This window comes from Lactuca virosa, chromosome 8 (genome assembly GCF_052849685.1).
Source record: "Lactuca virosa cultivar CGN04683 chromosome 8, Lactuca_virosa_CGN04683_v6, whole genome shotgun sequence".
Taxonomy (NCBI): Eukaryota; Viridiplantae; Streptophyta; class Magnoliopsida; order Asterales; family Asteraceae; genus Lactuca; species Lactuca virosa.
Genome location: NC_136433.1, coordinates 124,913,834 through 124,931,560, shown reverse-complemented (window position 1 = coordinate 124,931,560; position 17,727 = coordinate 124,913,834). Strand labels below are relative to the sequence as shown.

Here is a 17,727-nt window from a genome sequence, read left to right as displayed (position 1 = left end):
GCTATCACCAAAAGATATTCTTCGGGAAAATCATCTCCAATCTCGTTTTCCTCTAATTCTTCCAAATGCGGTTTCTTTAATCTTGATAAATGATCGGTAGCCATGTTCTCCATTCCCTTTTTATCTCTTATTTCAATATCAAATTCTTGTAGAAGTAAGACCCAACGTATCAATCTTGGTTTCGCATCTTGTTTAGCAAATAAATACTTTAGGGCAGAACGGTCAGTGAAAACAATTGTCTTGGACAAGACTAAATATGGTCGGAATTTATCAAAAGCATATACCACCGCTAGCAACTCTTTTTTGGTAGTAGTATAGTTTTCTTGAGTCGGGTTCAAAGTTTTACTTGCATAATATATAGGCTTAAAATGTTTGTCAATTCTTTGTCCCAAAACGGCTACTATCGCGTACTCACTAACATCACACATTAGCTCGAAAGGAAGATTCCAATTTGGGGCTATCATTATAGGAGTAGTGGTCAACCTTTCTTTTAATAACTGAAATGCTTCATGACATTCTTTAGAGAAATAGAATGGGGCTTCCTTCAAAAGAAGTTGAGTCAAAGGCCTAGTGATTTTTTAGAAGTTTTTAATGAAGCGACGATAAAATCCCGCATGGCCAAGAAAGCTCCTTACCCCTTTTACATTTGTTGGAGGTGGTAGCTTAGCTATTGTGTCAACTTTTGCTCTATCTACCTCGATCCCCAACCTTGAAACCTTGTGTCCTAAGACAATCCCTTCCTTTACCATGAAGTGGCACTTTTCCCAATTTAGTACTAGGTTTGTCTTCTCGCATCGTGCTAACATTAAATCTAAGTTGGATAAGCAATTTTCAAAAGAGGATCCGAAAACCGAGAAGTCATCCATGAAAACCTCCATAAATTTCTCGATCATGTCATGGAAGTTAGCCATCATGCACCTTTGGAATGTAGCAGGTGCATTGCATAACCCAAAAGGCATGCATCTGTATGCAAAGGTCCTACTTGGGCATGTAAAAGTGGTCTTCTCTTGATCTTGTGGGTCAATTGGAATTTTAAAATACCCCGAGAAACCATCGAGAAAACAATAGTATAGATGATCGGAAAGCCTTTCTAGCATTTGATCAATAAATGGTAATGGGAAGCAATCCTTGCATGTAGCATCATTAAGCTTTCTTTAGTTGATGCAAACGTGCCACCCGGTTACTGTTCTTATTGGAATTAACCCGTTATCGTCATTGGTAACCACCGTCATTCTTCCTTTCTTTGGTACCACTTGCACCGGACTTTCCCATGGGCTATCAGATATTGAGTAAATGATCCCAGCATCTAATAGTTTAACTACCTCCTTTTTCACCACTTCTTGCATATTTGGGTTAAGTCTTCTTTGGCGTTGAACTACAGGTTTAGCTCCATCTTCTAGGTTAATCTTATGAGAACAATAGGCTGGACTTATCCCTTTGATATCGGTTATCTTCCATGCTATGGCCCCTTGCCTTTTCTTTAGTACTCCCACAAGGCTTTCTTTTTCATGTTTAGCTAGATCAGAAGCTATAGTTACTGGTTTTTGTTGGCCATCTTCAAGAAATGCATATTCCAGATGATCAGGTAGAATTTTTAGATCAGAATTCGTGTTTTGTATGTTGAACACGTCGATTCTAGTGAGGGGACTCGTCGAGTCCCAGGAAAAATTCGCGACTGGTCAAGTTTTTTCGAATGGACTCGTCGAGTCGGTGGATGCTACTCGACGAGTCGGGCTTTCAGCACTTCTGATTAATTCATTATATTCAACTTCCTCGAGCAATCTCTCTATCTCCATCAGGTCTCTTTCAGCATCAAATTCATCTTCAAAGTTAACGGTGGACTTGTTTGGCTTGTCTTCTTTCCATTCTTCCATTAATTCTTCCAACATATCAACCGAGAATGTTGTGTCATCACTATACCTTGCATGTTTCATTGCTTGATCAACTCCAAATGTAACTGAATCATCTCCCACCCGGAGAGTAAGTTTAGAATCTCACATGTCTACCTTTTCCTTCATATAGGTTTTATACAAACAATCCTATGTGTGCATGCAACCCTAGATATGGATCTATGTTTTCACTATTAGTCATACAACATTATGAACACAAAAGGAAACCTAGCATGCTCCTAGTAATTTCGAAAATCATAAGGAAGAATGAATTACATACCTCTTGTTGTTATATTGTAACAACAACTTGTTTCTTGAAATTTCTTATCTTTGAAAGCAAGTACAACAAGTGTAGTACCTCTAATGGCTCACAAACACCAAGAGCAAATGGAGAGGCAAGAGAGAGAGAGAGAGAGAGAGAGAGAGAGAGATGGGAGGTATGAAATTCGGCTCTAGGAACCCTAGGTATCAAGTAGCCAAATTTATTATGCCAAGGGGTCTTTATATAGGTTTAGGAATTAGGGTTTCAGTCCTTATCCCTATCTGGTTGCTTAGCCACCAAGCAGCCTAAAGGATAACCCTAGAAACCTTATCATGGACGAATTCTAAGGCCTTATCCCCTTGAATTCGTCCACCCTATCATATAGGGCATCCTTTGCCCTACTTTGCAACTATCACATAATTACAGTTCAGTCCCCCTAGTTCAATTAACTTCTTTTGATCACAAAATTAATTCTTAATTAATTTTCGACCAATGCTAACTAAATAAATATGATTTCTCTTTTAATATATTATTCTTATAATATATTAATAAACCATAATAACCTCTTTCTCTATTATTTCTCCAGTCAAGTTGCTTTGGTGAAGGCAACCCAAAAGGACCATGCATAACCGGGTCAAATACTTACCAAATATGGTTACGGGCTTAGACACTAATCCAACAGTCTCCCACTTGGATAAGTCTAGCAACCATAAAAGCAAGTACAACCCGATTAGCATTCGTAACTCTCAAAGACGCTGTCGAACTCTGATCTTATAAGTAACCTTTCCTTTAGATAAGGGATCATACATTCCTCCATTCTAAATATCGTATAGACATGAGACATGGATTATAATCGTTTTCTCAGTTTATGTGTTGTTTCTCGATTTCCGATTTGTGACGACTGACAACAGACTACAATTGAACACATCAACTTAGTCCCGACTTGGCCAGGCGCTTAGGGTGTCATCACTAAATCATCAAGGGGCCCACATATATCGCTTTTATCCACTTTGGGTAAAAGGAACGGATAAACTTCGACTCGAATGCTCGCTTGTACCTACTCATCAAATCACTCACAACAATATGTTTTATAACACCAAGTTACTGGTGCATTTACATATTATCAATGTGCAACCGACTTGCAGAATACAACTCACACATCTCGGTTTCAAGAATATAAGATATGGTCGTCTCACCAATCACTCGTGATAAAATCCATGAAGCGATCCAAGTGAGCGTGGGTTTAATCCAATACTCTAATCTTATAGCAGCACTCATGAACTCTGCAACAAACTTGTGCTATGTCTAAACACTTTAGATAATCTACAGACGGATTCATGACAGTCTTCATTCATACCTACTTCCAAAGTATGAGCGACTGTGGAGGATTTGAATAATCTTATTATTCGGGAAGTCAAAACATGCAAAGTAAAACACAAGAATAATACGAATCCTATATGGCCCCAAACTTTTGAGCATAAATAAAACACCTTTTATTTAATCACCATATTGATTACTCATTATTTGTTGTTTCGGGTAATCAACTTCTTACTTGAATTATAACAACAGTTGTCCCATGCACCAAGCATGCACACTATGATTACCTATGGTCCTTTCTTTGTGAAATAGATCAAATGAAAACATTTCCAATGATGCTCATTTCACAATTCCTAATCCTAATCATTAGTGTAAGAATACAAATTCTCGCCACTACTAGAATATGTCAGATTCTAACATTTTATGCAACAGTCCTTTCGTAATATCACTGCGCCAAAGTCACCAAGACTTTGCCAATGAAATTACAAAGTACTCTATTGGAGATTGTTACAAGACAATCCCATAGATGTGAAGTCTCACATTCAAAGTACATTGCTTTGAACATCCTTCTTGCATAAAAATTTTTAATCTAGACATAAAATGTTAACGTCCAACTCCCAATAAGGAAACATTTCCATATTTGCCATATGACAACTCACTATAAATAGAATCTTATCTATTTATAATAATGTCAATATGTTCCATCCATGACTATACTTCCAACTGTCCACAAGCGACCAATCCTTGGCAAACCTTAGATTATCCTTGACAGTTGTTTAATTATTTTAGTCAAATCCGGTTCTAACCTGCAACACTTTAAAATAATAATCATGCTCCCACTATCATGATGATTATATCCATTCCAGCAACATTTATGCTCCCACTAGCTTTGACACGTATTCAGAAATCAGTTAAACTTCTAGAAAAACAATACTTATTGACTTCCAGAGTTTATCTTTTCTAATATGATATGCTTCGGTAAGCCTTTATCTAAGCTTCTCAAACTCATACACCTTTCCTTAGATAGCTCACATGTGTGTCTAAACTAATTCAGAACTTATATTACTAAGTCCCAAACATTCAGACTAATCGCCAAATCTCACAATTCGAACTATGAAGAGGGATGCCGTAATCATAACCGAATTGGAGAATGCAATTTACATAATCGCTATCTCCTTAAAATCACTCTTAGTGAAAGCGTTTCCTCACAATCATTTTCATGAAGGATAGAAACCTTATGACACTTAGATTTTATGGTGTATGTGTTCCTATCCATGTGAATTTGTCATAACCATCATCGTAAGATAATGTTTGTGACAAATCCAAACTCATATGGACAGAACTTGTTCATACTTTATTTATTGCCATCAAGGGTCCCACCATTGCTTCCAAGTTATTCAGCAGCTCACCTATACTAGTCAATGTACTTTCATTGAACAAGGTGCTTGCCCTTATGCAGTCTATTGAGAACTTGTAGAACTCATATGCATAGTTTACTAAACCGGAATGGCACAGAAACAAGAATACGTCAACACGATGGGTTACAAACCTCAAGTCGTGTGCTAGTGTTTAATAATAGGTTTACTCTTTATTAGTTCTTGAAACTTTTCAAGATTGTTTAAACTCCCACTGACCTCTTGACATATTAGATTCTCTTGTCAAGAAAACATTTCTTGAAAAACAAATATTCAAGAGTTAGTGCGGATTTTTATCAAGACAAACACTATACACAATTGATATTAGTTGGTCTTTGTCTTATCCAATACATCACAATTTACCAATTTCAAATGTGCAAGAGTAAGAAAAACAATTTTCTACTTCACCTTTGAAGAGTGTGTTAGAACTTCTTAAGATGTGTCACTCAATTCACAATCTTGGAGTACGATTCTAAGACTTGATTTTGGAACGAAGTATGACTCATCCTTTTGATTTAACCATTTCAACAATTTCCCATTCCTCTTCTTAGTCATACTAGTTCACTAAGATGTCCTTAGAGGATTAATTATGATGTGGTTTTACAATCAACAAGATGATCATAAAATACGATACAAAAGTACTCTCCCTTCTTCTTAGATTGGAGAAACTTTTTATCTTTTTGCCTAATTGATTCTTCTTATTCGTTCTACCATACATTGAAATTTTTCAATGATTCAAAATTACACTTAATCTTGTAAGCATAACCACATTTACTAGACTTTTAGTAAATCATGGCGAATCATCTTATTGTTCTTTGTGGTGGACTTAACTAGTGCACAACATTGTTTACCCGTTCTCTTAGTCCTTCACTTGACTCTTTGTCAAGGAATTAGTCTTAATTTCCAAATATGAAAGTTCTAATTCATCATACAATACAAATTGTATGATTCCGAGTTTCTGTCCAATTGAACCTTGGTCGACAAGAATCTTTCCTTATTTGGTAAATTCATGACATTACCACAAATAACATTACTAAGAATCACATCCATTTCATCATTGCTGAAACTAGAAATACACAAACGCCAATTTTTCATACATGCCATTGCAAGGAAATATATAAATAAGACAAAAAATAAAATTTATTTTATTTATAAAAGGTGCGGAAAAACTTGTCCTTACAATGTAATTCAAATGAAAACTACGCTATTACATATTCCTAGCAATCTATCATAACTCTAAAAGTAGCAGCTCCAAAAATCCGATCATCGAATCATGCCATCGAAATCCATTTCTTCACGATCAGACTCAGCTCACTTCTTCCTTTAAGTTTCCTCTTTTTTCTTTGATCCTACAAAACATCAAATGTAATCTTATCACATCATGTATTAAGAATCAAAAGATAGGAACTTATAGAGTTAGTTAATAGATTTTACCTGAAGTAGAGCCATACGTCTTACCTCTCCCATCTCTTAGATCTCTCAGGTAGACAGTGCAGCTTCGTCTCCAATGCCCCTTTTCTTGGCAATAAAAGCAAATTAACTCCTTTGGAACAGCACACGGAACTACCTCAGACTTTGCTTTTCTCTTATGGTCAAACTTTTCGACCATGGCATGCCTTTCGTTGCCATTGCCTATGTCCATGGAGGTTTGGAAGGCAGATCTACCAATCAACTTTGCTTCTCCAGTGCACCAAATCATTGCTGATTCAGCAGCAACAAGCAAATAGGTGAGATCGATAAGGGTTACGTCGTGGTCTATCATATAGTATTCTCTTACGAACTCACTATATAAGTCGTGAAGCGATTGAAGAACCTAGTCAATGGCCAGTTTCTCACAGACAACGACTCCCAACATTCTTAACCTATCAATGTGCAGCTTCATCTCTAAGACGTGTGCACATACTGACTTTCCTTCTTCGTGTTTTCTTGCCAAAAGGGCTTGAGTGAGCTTGAACTTTTCAAGCCTTTGAACTTATGGGTTAGGGAGAATAATAGGAGGAGGAGGAGGAAGTGAAGCATGATCTCTTTTTCCTCGATCGAATCGTGGAATATCATCTTCATGTGGAAAGCTTGTTCCAAGGGATTTGGGAAGACCATAGTTGCTATACTTTGACATCTACAAAACGGGAGAAAATTCAAGTTAGTTGATTGATTGAGTCCTTAATAAAACACCCAAATGAGATATTAAGGCTAGGACCCAACACAATATTCTACAAACACGGAAGAGAGATGACGTAATCCGGTCGTAGAATATTTGAAGGTAAGTGAATGACGATTCATTAATATTCCACCATGAATAACGAAAACTCCTAGATATTTTGAGATTCATTGAACTTTTCAATGGCATGTTTAAATCTCGATATGCCCCTCGTTTTATGACTGGGATGCCGAGGATCACAAAACAGGGTGTGAATAATCATGAAAATATACACGGTGCCCCCAATGTTACAGTCACCTAATCGACGTGTCGGTTAGCCACACACGCTCCATCGATCTATGAAAAACATCGATTCACCCTTTGCCACCTTTGCTTAGAGCCTATTTAGTGTTCCGGTTAACCACACACGCTCCACTAACGTCTTAGCAAGGGTACAAAGTGTAATTTCATGGAATTGCATCAAATTCACTTTTGCCTAAAGTAACTAAGATTGGGAATTTTGTAAAAAACATTTAGTTACTTCATAATTCATTATACTTTTATTGGAAAGGGTTTGCCCTATCCTACCCGTTCGGCTAACGACCCTCCACCAATCAAGGAAGCGGTGGGTGAGAGTGGACACCCATTAAACGGTCATTTTATAGGCCATAACCTTATACCCCCCTTATAGATCGGCTTCGTGATTGAGGCCTACTAACGGTAAGACTAGCATTTTAAGTTATACATATATACATATTAATCTTGTAATATTATAATAGTATAGGGTGTATTTTAAACATTTCAAAATACTAGGGTTTTAATCAATTTAAAATTTCTAAATTTAAAACCTTTTAATTTAAAAATTTTAATATTAAAACTTTGATTTAATAATTATCCCAAAATTAAACAATTAATTTGAATTATCAAATCTTGAAGGATTATTTATTAAATTAAACAATTAATTTAACCTAATCCCTTAAATCCCCTAAAATCGAAAATTTGGGATGGGATAATTCAAAAAATCTTTAATTACCATATTAAACAATTAAAGGGATAATTACAAGATATGGCATTATCCTAATCCCTAAAATTAAGGAGTCTTATCTTGGGGAGGAGGCAATTTCGAAACCCTAGGGTTGGATAACCCTAAAGTTCGAAATCTTGGGGGCTAAGGAAAGGGTTTGGGAAACCCTATCAAAATTTCGAAATCTAGGGTTTATGAACCCTAATTTCGAAAATCAAGCCTTTAGGGTTTATTGGCTATAAACCCTAATATGTAAAATTCATACTTTTGTATAAAACTAATTGAAAACAAAACCAAATGCTCTGATACCACTGATAGGTTTTATACAAACAATCCTATGTGTGCATGCAACCCTAGATATCGATCTATGTTTTCACTATTAGTCATACAACATTATGAACACAAAAGGAAACGTAGCATGCTCCTAGTAATTTCGAAAATCATAAGGAAGAATGAATTACATACCTCTTGTTGTTATATTGTAATAACAACTTGTTTCTTGAAACTTCTTATCTTTGAAAGCAAGTACCACAAGTGTAGTACCTCTAATGGCTCACAAACACCAAGAGCAAATGGAGAGGCAAAAGAGAGATAGAGAGAGAGAGAGAGGGAGAGGTATGAAATTCGGCTCTAGGAACCCTAGGTATCAAGTAGCCAAATTTCTTATGCCAAGGGGTCTTTATATAGGTGTAGGAATTAGGGTTTCAGTCTTTATCCCTATCTTGTTGCTTAGCCACCAAGAAGCCCAAAGGATAACCCTAGAAACCTTGTCATGGACGCATTCTAAGGCCTTATTTTTGGATTAATTTCTATGTCCATAACTATAATTGGTAAGACTTGACCCGACCCGGCATGGTCCATTTGGGTTGCATGGCATCATGCATTTGGATAGACTATAATGAGAGAAATAACACTTAAGGTTTGTTAATATATTATAAGTTATAATATATTAATAAGATTATTTGATTAGTATTGATCAAGAATTAATCTAGAATTAATTAAGTGATCAAAAGAAGACTAATTAAATATATGGGTTGATTGTGTAAATCATCCATACTTGTATAGTGGGCTAATGCTCCATGGATTGTCAAGTTGGGCTAAAACCCATAAGATGCTCCATGGTATATTTGAACCCATGGATCCAAGGAAATGGAAAGCCATGACAATTAGGGTTTACCCTAATTGTCACTAACTATATAAGCATCTTATTGTTGACAAAATCGGTAACTAGAGTGAACATGAGGGCTAGCCGATTTTCATGAAGTGTGTATGTTCTCTCAAGTTATTCCAAGTGTATTTGGTGTTGTGTGAACCATTTGAGGTGTCACACTTGGGGCACTAGGCACTCAAGCTTCATGAAGTCATTCTACATCAAAGAGGTATGTATTCTAACTTGTTATATTTCATATGAATCAAAGTTTTGTATGCTAGTTAGTATAATACCTTGGATATTCATATTTGTATGTATAATAGAGAAAACATAGATCCAAGGTATTTAGGGTTGCATGTACACTTAGGAGTGTTAGAATGCTCAAAACCCAACAGTGGTATCAGAGCCTAGGCTTGTTTTCTTGTTATACTTGCAAAATCTGCTTAAAAATCGAAGTTTTTTGCTGTCTGAACAGCAGACTCGCCGAGTCCATAAAGGGACTCGACGAGTCCATGCCTTAAAAGTGTTCAAAACGATCCAACTCGTCGAGTTGGTTCATGCACTCGACGAGTTGGACCCCCTGACAGCATATCTTCGAGTTTTTTGGCTAGAAATGGACTAGGAACATTACCATAAGCTGTTTTTGACCCTATAAACTTGTTTTTGATGTGGTAATGTTCATGCTAATCCAATTTCAAAGATAATTGTCAATAGATTCATGTTTTGTGTTAGTTTAAAAGTTATGCTAGTTACATGAAAAAGTTTGATGTGAATTATCTTTGTTCATATGAGTTGCTTAGATTAATAGAAAAAGTTAATTGATTATGTGTCTTTAATCCATTTTAATCTAAGAGTTGATTCTAAAATGTGTTTGTGTAACTTGTCCTCAAGTTATATGAAAGGTCACATTTAAGTTTCTTAAAACTCATAAAAATTGGCAAAGGTTACAAAATGAAGAGTCTTGTCCTCATTAAATGGTTTTATGACTCCATAACTTGTCCTCAAGTTATGGAGGTTCAAGAGTCACTTCATTAAATAATAAAAATGTGTAACCTTAATTAGTTTCATAAGTTACAAAAGAAGAAGAGTTACATTCTTTAATAGTTTAAAGTCTTACATAACTTGTCCTCAAGTTATGAAACTTGAAGAGTTTTAATTAAAACTACTTTAAACATATAAGTTATGGAATTAAATGGTTTTGAATAGTTTCAAAACTTGCCCTCAAGTTTTGGAATTTGTAAAGTTTCACACACATTAATGCTTTAATTCCAAACTCTACAATTTTAAAAGGTTAAAATTCAAACTTTATGGACTTCATTAAATTAATTAAAGTGTTTAATTAAAAGAGTTAATAATTCCATAAAGACATTGTTTAAGTTTAATTAAATTAAGAGTATAGTTTAATTAATAGATTAAACCACCAAGTATTTTAAGTGTTTAAAATACACCCTTATACTATTATTATAATTTTAATTATATAGATATGTATAAGATAAAGTCAATCTTACCATTAGTAGGCCTCATTCACGAAGCCGGTCTATAAGGGAGGTATAAGGTTACTGCCTATAAAATGACAGTTTAATGGGTGTCCACTCTCACCCACCGCTTCCTTGACTGGTGGAGGGTCGTTAGCCGAACGGGTAGGAAAGGACTATAATTCTCCCTTCATTAAAAGTATAATGATAAATACTAAGTAACTAAACACTTATTAATTCCCAATCTCAGTTACGTAGGAAAATGTGAAATAGGTGCTAACCCATGAAATTACACTTTGTACCTTACCAAGTCGTTAGTGGAGCGTGTGTGGTTAACCGACACACTAATAAGGACTAGTAAGACTGGCAAAGGGTAACTTGACTTTATTATAGATCGGTGGAGCGTGTGTCGTTAACCGGCACATCGATTAGGTGATAAAGTTAAGGGTACCAAGTCAATTTTCATGGTTATTCACACCTTGTTTGTGATCCTCGGCATCCCAGTCACAAACTTGAGAGGGCACAATCGAGATTCAAACATGCCATTGAAAGTTCAATGTATCTCAAAAGATCTAGGAGTTTCAAATCCAATTAAAACTTAATTATATTTCGTTTTTCATGGTGGAAATTGGTAAATCGTCATTTACCTACCTTCAACTATTTTATAACTCGGATTACGGCATCCCTCTTCCAGTTATAAATAGGTTGTTGGATCCTAGCCTTAATATTTCATATTGGGTGTTATATTAAGGACTTTAAATCAACTGACTTGAATTTCTCCCTTATATATGGCTAGTTTAGACAACTATGGTCTTCCCAAATCTTTAGGAACAAGCTATCCTAATGAAGATGATATCCCAAATGGCAACCAAGGTGAAAGATCAATCCCTTTGTTGTGCATAGGTGGGACTGGAAATCATACTTCATTTCCTCCACTTCCTCCAATAAATCTCCTTATCCCACAAGTTTCAATACTTGATAAGTTCTAAGTCACTCAATCCCTATTGGCAAACAGAGTCTATATGTGCTTAGGTCTTGGAGATTAAGTCACATATTGACAAGTCGGGAGAGTCGGGTGTCGAAGTCTCGAGGTAGCTGGTTGTTGACTTGGTTCTTCAGTCACTCCCTGATGACAGATCACGACATGACCCTTTAATGATCTTATCTATTTGCTTGGTGCTGCCGAATCAACAATGATTTGGATCACTGGTAAAGCAAATTTGATTAGAAGATCGGCTTCCCAAAACTTCATGGACATTGACAATGGTGACACTGGAAATCCAGAAAAACTTTCTCTTCCCAATAGAAAGGGATCGGCCATAGTCAACTCGGTTGACCAAATGGTAAAGAGAAAGGCTAAGTCGGAGATAGTCCCATGTACCATTCCCAAAGAGTCCATATGTGCCTATTGCCAAAGGAAAGGGGCATTGGTTGCGAAGCTGCCGAATTTACCTGAAACCTCATAAGGATGGTAAAGTCAAAAGTTTGACTCTACTTCAGGTAAAGTCCGTTATCTAACTCTATTAAGTCTCTTTTGGAGATTCTTAATACATGATGTAATGTAATTACATTTTGATGTTTTTTTTGAAGAATCAAAGGAAGCTTAAAGAAAAGGTGTGCTGATTCTGATCGCGTGGTTTGATGACCAGAATTTTGAGCCACTGCATAAGAGTTATAAGATATTGCTTAGGAATAGATAACAACAAAGTTTTCATATGAATTTGCATTGTAAGGATAAGTTTTTCCGCAAGTTTTAAAAATAAAAGAAAAGTTTTGATTTTATTTATTTTAAGTATCCTTACAAAGGCATTTGTGAAAAATTGTTGTTTATATGTTTCCATTGATAAGCAATACTGGAAAATGAATTTGATTCTTTCATTTGTGGTAGTGTCATAATTTATCAAATAAGGAAAGATTCTCATCACCCAAGTTTCAGTTGGATAGAAACTTGGAATCATGCAAGTTGTATTGTGTGATGAATGAGATTTTTCATCTTTGGTAAATTAAGACTAATTCCTTGTTCACATTCGCATGTGAGTCAAGCGAAGGACTAAAGGATCAGGTACATTAGGTTGTGCACTAGTCAGGTCAACCACAAAGGTTGATAAGATTATTCGTTATGATTTACTAAAGTTTAGTAAATATGATTATGCTTACAAGTTTAAGTGTAATTCTGAAACATTGGAAAATTTTCAATATATGGCAGAATGAATAAGAAGAATCAAATAAGGCAGAAAGATAAAAGTTTCTCCAATCTGAAGAGATGGGAGAGTACTTGTGTATCTTGTTTTATGATTATCTTAGTGATTATGGAACCATATCACAATTGATCCTCTAAGGACACCTTAGTGCATTTGTTGGCTAAGGAGAGGAATCGTGAATTGTGGAAATGGTTAAATCAAAAGATAAATCATACTTCATTCCAAAATAAAATCTTAGAGTCATACTCCAAGATTTAGCCTTGAGTGACATAATCTTAAGAAAGGTTTAAAACACTTGTCAAATGTAGAGTAAAATGTTTTCTTACTCTTGTACATTTGAAATTGGTAAGTTGTGATGTTTTGGATGAAACAAAGACCAACTAAGGCCAATTGTGTGTAGTGTTCTGCACTATCTCTTGAATATTGGGCAAGAAAGTCTTATATGTCAAGAGGACAGTGGGAGTTTAAAAGATCCTGAAATAGTTTCAAGAACTAATCAAGAGTTTTGTTAATCACTAGTCACGACTTGAGGTTTGTAACCTATCGTGTTGACATATTCTTATTTCTGTATCTATTCCAGTTAAGAGTTGACTATGCTTATGAGTTCTATGAGTTCTCAATTGTTTGCATAACAACCTGGAAGCAATGGTAGGCCCTTGTGCTGCCGGGTGGCAAGAAATTAAGATTGAACAAGTTCAGTCCATATGTGTTTGGATTTGCCACTAACATTGTCTTGTGATTATGGTCATGACAAATTCACATGGATAGGAACACTTACACCAAAAAATCTAAGTGTCATAAGGTTTCTCTCCGATTCATGAAAATGATGGTGATGAAACTCTTTCACTAAGTAGATTTTAAGTAGATAGCAATTGTGAGAATGACAAAAGGTCTAAACATTATGATTACGACATCCCTCTTCATAATTGTTTAGACACACAAGTGAGCTATCTAAGGAAAGGTGTATGATTTTGATAAAGTCTTATCAAAGCATCTCCTATCAAAAATCTGAACTTTGGTAAGAAAGTCAATAAAGTATTGTTTTTCTAAAAGTCCAGCTGATCTCTGGATACATGTCAAAGCTAGTGGGAGCATAAGTGTTATGCTAGTAAGATAATAATCATTATGCTAGTGGGAGCATGATGATTATGTTGCAAGTTAGCAATGTTAATTATAGAAAACAAAAGTTTCAATTCGCTTTGAAAAGTTGTTTCCCTATAATTAAGGGAGAGGATTTTATACTTCATTCCAATTCTGCAAGCTTAGATTGAGATTTTAATCTACTTTAGTCAAGGATATATAAGAATGTTATGTTGGAATGGTTCAACATAAGGAAATTCTATATATGTTGCGTTCTCAAAATTCGATTATGATTACGGCATACCTCTTCATAGTTCAAATTATGAGAACATGGCAAATAAAAAATTTTATAGCATGAATCGTGTCCCATATGCTTCGGATATAGGATCGATTGCATGTGCTATAATATTCATCCATTCTAAATTTTCCTAATGCTTAGGGAATTAAGAGGGGAAAAGGAATAGAACTGGAAATGACTAAAATGATTAAGCAAATTGTCGAGGACAATCTGAGGTTTACCAAAGATTGGTTGCCCATGGACATCTAGAAGGACCATATTGACATATTTTGAAAAGAGGCAACTCTTGTTCAGAAGTGATGGTCAAAATGGTAATATGGAATTGTTTCCATAGGTGGAAGTTATTCTTTGAATCTATGTAAGATTAGAGAACTTAATGCAAGAAGGATGTTCAAAGGAATGTACTTTGAATTTGAGATCATTTCCATGGAATTGATCTCCATTGGAATTTTTGTAATGTTTGTTGCCAAGTCTTTGTGACTTGTATGCATATTCATTACAAGAGGATCATTGCACATAAGTTTAGAATCTAACAAGATTACGGTAAATGACAAGAATTTGGTGTTCTTACATTTATTGTAAAGAATTTGGGATTGTGAAATGAGCATCATTGAAATGTTGTCAATCGATCTGTTTCACAAAGAGAGGACTACATGTAAACATAGTGTGCATGCTTGGAGCATGGCATGCCTATTGTTTTAATTCAAGTATTAAGTTGATATATCGAAACATTGGATAATGAGTAATCAATATGGTGCTTAGATAAAAGGGTTTTTATTTACACTCAAAGTGTTGGGGCCATACAGGATTAGTGTTATTTTTGTGTTTCACTTTGCATGTTTTGACTTCCAGAATAACTAGGTCATTCTTCCCGACTGACTAAGTTATTCAAACCATCCACAGTCGGTCATATGTTGGAAGTAGATATGAATCAAGACTGTCATGAATTTGGCTTGTATGATTTGTCTAATGTGCATTAGACATAGCAATGGTTGCTACAACATTCATGAGTGCTCATAAGTTCTGAGTATTGGATTCAACCCACGCTCATTTGAATCACTTCATGGATTTTATCACGAGTGGATCATGAGACGATAATATCTTATATTCTTCAAACCTAGAGATATGATTTGTTGACTATGAGTTGGTTATACATTGATTGCACGTAAACGCATTCGTAACTCGATGTTATAAAACGTGCCTTTGTGTATGATTCAACAAGTAGTCAGTACAAGCATATGAGTCGAATTTTATCCATTCCTTTTACCCTCAAAGGGATAAAAGCGATATCTGTGGGCCCCTTGATGATTTAGTGATGACAAAATGTAAGTGCTCGGCCGGGCCTGGACTGATTTAATTTGTTCAATTAGTCAGTCGTCATAAATCAGAAATCGGGAAACAACAAATGGACAGAGAGAATGATTATAATCCATGTCTCAGTCCATATGATATCTATAATGGAGGAATATATGATCACTTATCTAATGGACAAGTCATTGACAAAGGTCAGAGATCATCGGCAAGGTCAGAGTTCGACGGAAGCTTTTGAGAGCTACGATTGCCAGTCGGTTCTTGAAGTCATACGCAGTAATAGTTGTAGACTTATCCAAGTGGGAGACTGTTGGATTAATGTCTAAGTCCATAACTATAATTGGTAAGACTTGACCCGACCCGGCATGGTCCATTTGGGTTGCATGGCATCATGCATTTGGATAGACTATAATAAGAGAAATAACACTTAAGGTTTGTTACTATATTATAAGTTATAATATATTAATAAGATTATTTGATTAGTATTGATCAAGAATTAATCTAGAATTAATTAAGTGATCAAAAGAAGACTAATTAAATATATAGGTTGATTGTGTAAATCATCCATACTTGTATAGTGGGCTAATGCTCCATGGATTGTCAAGTTGGGCTAAAACCCATAAGATGCTCCATGGTATATTTGAACACATGGATCCAAGGAAATGGAAAGCCATGACAATTAGGGTTTACCCTAATTGTCACTAACTATATAAGCATCTTATTGTTGACAAAATCGGTAACTAGAGTGAACATGAGGGCTAGCCGATTTTCATGAAGTGTGTATGTTCTCTCAAGTTATTCCAAGTGTATTTGGTGTTGTGTGAACCATTTGAGGTGTCACCCTTGGGACACTAGGCACTCAAGCTTCATGAAGTCATTCTACATCAAAGAGGTATGTATTCTAACTTGTTATATTTCATATGAATCAAAGTTTTGTATGCTAGTTAGTATAATACCTTGGATATTCATATTTGTATGTATAATAGAGAAAACATAGATCCAAGGTATTTAGGGTTGCATGTACACTTAGGAGTGTTAGAATGCTCAAAACCCAACACTTATCCCCTTGAATTCGTCCACCCTATCATATAGGGCATCATTTTCCCTACTTTGCAACTATCACATAATTACAGTTCAGTCCCCCTAGTTCAATTAACTTCTTTTGATCACAAAATTAATTCTTAATTAATTCTCGACCAATGCTAACTAAATAAATATGATTTCTCTTTTAATATATTATTCTTATAATATATTAATAAACCATAATAACCTCTTTCTCTATTATTTCTCCAGTCGAGTTGCGTTGGTGAAGGGAACCCAAAAGGACCATGCATAACCGGGTCAAATACTTACCAAATATGGTTACGAGCTTAGACACTAATCCGACACCTTTTTGTACTCATCATAAGGTATCCATTCTTTCTTGGGTTTGCGCCAATCATCTTCATATCTATCACCGCTCGAGTAACACACTTGTACTTTCCGGTTCCCGTTCTCGTCAAGGTCACAGTCTTTAGTAAGGTGGGGTCCTCTACAGTTTTCACATCCCACTCTAATGGCATGGGTGGATTGGTCCATCTTAGTCATTCTTCTATCCATGCTTTCCAATTTTTCCATCATGGCCGCCATGTCATCCGAAATAGCATTCACCATCCATCTAGTTGAGTCATTTATTGGTTTATGATATTCTCTAGAGTGTTTAGAGAATTCTTCAATTAACTCTTCTATCATCGGGGGTGGCTTCTTTGTGAGTGTTCCTTGCGAATCAAGGAGTTGCCTAGTTGTTACATTCACTCCATTATAGAAAATGGACTTCTTGTTGACTATTTAGATCATGGTGTGGGCAGTTCCTTAGTAGGCCTTTGTATCTCCCCCATGCCTCATAAAGTGACTCTCCAGCTTGTTGCTCAAAATTGGCTATGGCCTTCTTCAATTTTGCTATTTTTGAGGGAGGGCAAAATTGATCGATAAATTCCTCACGCATTTTAATCCAAGTAGTAATGGATCCTGGAGGGAGTGATTTCAACCAATCTTTTGCGGCTCCCTTAAATGTGACCGGTAACATACGAAGCAAAACAGTATCACGAGTCATATTAGGAACATTGAAGTATTCGGCTATGTCGTTGACCTCATCAACATGCTTGTATGCGTCTTCATGATCCTTCCCG

General features: G+C 35.7%; 1 non-coding gene across 1 annotated transcript; it reads left to right on the top strand.

The window, feature by feature from the left end:
• Positions 1 to 17,388: 17,388 nt before the first annotated feature.
• LOC145135063 (small nucleolar RNA R71) lies at positions 17,389 to 17,495 on the top strand. Its single transcript, XR_013719544.1, has one exon. It is a non-coding gene; the product is annotated as a small nucleolar RNA R71 (small nucleolar RNA).
• The last annotated feature ends 232 nt before the right edge of the window (positions 17,496 to 17,727 follow it).